Source organism: Apaloderma vittatum, unplaced genomic scaffold, assembly GCF_000703405.1.
Source record: "Apaloderma vittatum isolate BGI_N311 unplaced genomic scaffold, ASM70340v1 scaffold1083, whole genome shotgun sequence".
Classification (NCBI taxonomy): domain Eukaryota; kingdom Metazoa; phylum Chordata; class Aves; order Trogoniformes; family Trogonidae; genus Apaloderma; species Apaloderma vittatum.
Window position 1 is genome coordinate 127,297 of NW_009709637.1, and position 4,896 is coordinate 132,192.

The window sequence follows — 4,896 nt, forward strand, 5'->3', positions numbered from 1 at the left end:
CACTATCTGACGCTCACGTTCAGCACCCTCCACCACTAAGGCATGGAGGTGCTTTGTGCCACGTGTCCTTTGCCAGGTCTAACTGCCCGAGTCATCAACACAAAGGTCCATTTTGCCAACTTAGAGTTAGATATGTAGCATTTTGTGCTTTATTGAACAGAGTGCGTTTCAAGGAAGCATGACTGACGTGTTGTGCCATTAGCCTTTTTCCAACGATATAATCCATTTTTTCTAATTTCCAGCTGAAAGATACTCATTCCTTTTGAAAAGGGGTTGTGGTGTCAATGAGATTTGAGATACACACACAATAACCTCTAACACAGTATTATCATTTTTTTGGTGGCAAACTGGCACCTTCTTCCTGGCTAACGGAGGCAAACCACACATGAAGAGGTTTCCTGGGTCTCGACAGCCCACCACTGCAGCTTCAGCTAGGGCTGGCTTTAGATCAACCAAGCTGCCTGCTTTTCTGCACCCTGTTCCCACTGCCTGTATTTCTCTAAAAGCTTAGCTGGAGGACGACTCACTTCAGTGAACATCAGAATAAAATCCTGCATACAATTAACTGTGCCTTACAGTGCTCTTAGCTAGGCAGAGCGGTGGGGCTGGGCAGCTTTTGAATTAATTCCACACTCTGTTTATCAGGAGTCTGGCCTTCAATACCTAGTATTGCTCCTAAATATTTTACCTCTTGTTACACTAATTGAACCTTTTGTCTGCTGACTTTCAATCCTTTGTCCTGGATTGTAGCCAAAACTTGCTCTTTGCTGGCACGTTTGTTCTTCAGAATTCTTCCAATTCAGGTGTGATCCATATATGATGCTACATGCTTCCTGGACCCGTAGGCTAATTTTTCCCACATTTGGGTGATATGTATATGACAGATCACAGGAACCTGTGAAATCCTTGAGGAACTCACATGAAACAATTTTGTTTCTCCCGAGCTGTAAAAACAAACTTTTTCCCCAAATGTCTCTGCTAAAGGGCTAAAGAAAAAAGCATTTGCTAGATCTATGTCTGAACAGCACTTAGCTCCCTGTACTATTGCAGCTGTAATTTCTGGCATTTTAACAAGAGGAGGTAATGTTTGCGGAGTTACAGCATTTAATGCTCTGAAATCCACTGTCAGATGCGTCTTTCTATCTCCCTTTAAGACCAGTCACACAGGGGAATTACACACACTGGGTCATTGCACCAGCACTCCTTGATCCACCAGGCTATTAATAGTGGACAACAATCTTTCCTGGGCTTCGCTTGGGTACTTACATCATTTCGGCAGTCTTGGATCACGCCCTGTTATTAAAGCAAAGGCATTAATCTTTCCATACTCCAACTTATCTTGAGCTTATACTTGCAGAAAGGTAACTCACCCTCATCCTGAGGTGTGCTTTTCAGGAGTCTTTACAGGAGTACATAATTTTGTAGGTAAGATAATTATGAGTCCTCCTATTTCTGTATTACCCTTCCACAGCTATTCAGATCTAAAGTAACCCATTTTGTTTAAGGAATAAGCTGCTGAAAAGCATGGTTTTCATCCTGCACATGATGATGAATACAAGAAAATCCAGCTGCATCCTCCAGTAAGCTGTTTGCACTGGGAGTGGGTGTAGGAGCAGAGTGGATACACTCCCTGCACCACAGGAGACCAGTGTTTGCTTTTGGCTGTGTGGTGTACCTTGTAGGCACCCACACTCTTGCCAAATGGTAATTTCAATAGTCACTGAGGCACCAGAATCTAATAACTGTTTGGGCTCCCAGTATCTTGTTATTCCATTGCTATTGTACAGTTCTGCCAATTTATGCATTAAGACATTAACAGGCTTTATGTTCCACCCAGCCATATCTTCTCCCAAGCTCTCCAATTCCTTCCAAGCTCTGTTTCATATCTGCTTCAAATGCCATTTCCAAGACTTATCCAGGCCAGACAAAGTACCCTCTGACTTCCTGTGGGCAGAGTGCCACATACTGCAGGACTGTAAAAGTCCCTCACCCTCCAGAGCTTTGGGTTTGTTTGTCTTCAGGTTCCTGATTAGTGAAAGTAATTATTACTGGTACCAATTGCTTTGACTAGATTTGTTTCTAGTTCCCTTTCTCTCCAGAGAATCCTTCCAACCCTCTTGTTACATCCTTCCACCCTTTCCCCTTATTTATGTCAGCAGAGTTCCCAGGTCCCGCAGTCATGCCTGACCTCAAGCCTGGAGATTCTGAATCCCAGCTCACTATCAGTAGGACCTCTGCAACGATGCAGCATCTATCCCAGGAGTCATTTTCTAGCAATACATGACACCAGTCCCTCATCTGATTTTTCCTTTTTCTACCAGCTTAGATGCCAAACGAGTTCAAAACCTCAACACTCATCACAACAGCCACAGTCTATTCTTTTCCCCTGCAGCTCAGTGTCATGCAGAGTCCAGTCACTGGGCATTCAGCCAGTTTTAGCTCCAGAATTTTCATCAGAATTGGTCTAACTGGGCTGTTCGCCTAAAGCCACAACCCACTCCAGACAAATGTCCCTATTTGAAGTCCCAATTCCATAGTGAAAGCTCAGCCTTAAATGGCAACCAACTCCATTTAACAGTGCATATTTCAGTGGTCTCTTTCTCATTCTGGCCAGCGTCCCTCTGAACTAACAATATACCACCATGGGATCCTCCTTGCTTGTATGCTTGTACCTCATTATGCAAAGGAGCAGAAGTTTCCAGGGTACGGCCTGGGTGAAATAGGATCATTCTAAATGTCTCCATCCCAGCCATCAGGGTCCCTACTCCTCCTCCAGTTTGTAGTGCAGTCACTACATCCAGTTTAGCTGACAACAGGTGTTTATTTTTCTCACTTGCTTACTGGAGCCTCAGAATTCAAGTGTTCTCGTTCGCCCTGTGTGGCAACGATTTGATTTCTATTCCAGCTCAGCTCAGACTTTCGCAGACTCTCTCATGGACTTGACTGCTGGGTTACCACCAATCTGCCACAAGTAAAATTCAGGCTGATGATGCATTCAGACACCCCCTTCCCTGCCAGCCCAGAGCAGAATAAAAATCTCTTTTACTAACCAAATTTGGAGAAACTGACAGTTGCTAGTGCTGCCCTTGCACCAGACAATTTTGAGGCATTTACATGTCTCACACCCAAATGCCAAAGCCAAGGGAAGGCTGAGCCTGACAGTGGTGAGTCCTTGTTGAGATCTCTGGATGGCAGGTGGCATTTTCTGGCTACTCATGAGGACTACAGTGACTATGCACTAGTACATCCTCAGTTTTTTTCCTTATATAGTCTAGTTTCAAAGGAAAATACTCCTTTTTTTTTTTTCCCCGAGACTTAGGTTTGCAAATACAGCAGTGGGTATGTGACAATATTATGTACAACTAAATGATCATTCTGCGAAACAGATTCTAGTTTCCAACAGTTTTCCAGCCCACTCGCTTTAGATCCAACAAGTTACCCTAGGCTGGCAAGATACCCATTGTGTAGCCACGGTATTCATGGTAAGTTGTGCTGTAGCCAGCGTCATTCTCTGCATTGTGACCCTTCTCACAAGTGACCTCATCACCTAACTTCTTTAACCCTTCATCGCTCATCCAAGCTGCACAGCTCCTTCAGAAACGTGCTGCTGAACATGTGAAGTACCCAGAGGATAGGTCTTCCCATCCTTCGATGGCACAGCCCAGGGACCAACCACACTGCCCTGCCTTGTCTGTTAGACAGAGTCTGGTGGCTGAAGGACCGTGTGGAGGAGCAGCTGCCACCAACAGCTTGCCTGCTCCATGGTGGTCCTCTCGCAATTTGGGGGTCCCTGGTGGCACTGGTTGCTCTGCAAGTCTGCACACGAAAGTTGTGATGTGCCATGCTACGCTGTGGCAGCTATGCTGCTTGTACAGTGAAGGACCCTATGATTTGTGGTGCCATAAAAGCTGAAAAACTCCATCATTGCCTTTTATATATAATTGAAAACACAATAATTGACTGCAGCGTCAAGCAAAGGAGGCAGGCAGCACCCCTGGAAATACACACACGCATCCGTGGCACACACAGCCTCCTGCCAGCCAGGCAGTGCTGCGTGACTTGTCTTAATAGAAGGCTTAAAATAAATCAGAATTATTTCCAGATTAGAGGGAAAAAAATCCTGTGAAGATGTTTCAGTCTAAGCACAAAGAACACAAAGAGAGCAGTCGCTTTGCCAGTCAGCAAAGCATTTTCTTTCCTCTGGTCCTTTCCTCTCTGCCCTCCTGTTCCCACAGCCTACCTTAACCTTTTTTTTCTGTATGATGCAGATGAACACATGACACTGGTGTATCTGTGTGCAAGTTATTTGTCTCCCAGTCCTTCCCTTTTAATTTTCTTGACAGGGCTCTCAGCCAAGCTCCCCAAACCAACGTGGTTCCCTCCTGAATACAAGAGCATGAACTCTGTTCCTCCTGGTGTCACCTTACCAGACCTTAACAGTACAGAGCCCATGTCACCCGGCAGAGTTCACAGTGGGGAATCGGGTATATGGGAGAGCCATCCCTATCTTTGCCGGCTCAAGGCTCCGGCATGCATCAATGCCTGATGGAGCTGGTGCTCCTGCCTCTCTTTGATGCACATCGCCAGCATTTCAGTGCAATACGGAAAGGTTTTCTCTTCTCCTGTGGTGGGGGAGCCACTGCAGGCAATTCACTAATTTCAGTGTGGAAGCATGTGGTGATCTTGCATGATTTCCTTGATGCTTTCACTGGAGGACAAAGCCTGGAAGACAAACTGCATGGTAGTATCTAGCACAGCATATGAGCAACAGGGCATTGAAGGAGATGGGAAGGATGAAGGAAGAAGGACAAAGGTTGAAAAAATAGCACAAAGCTCTCCCAAAACCCTACCTGCACCCCCCATTTCAGCTATTTACATTAGGAGATTTTTTTTTTT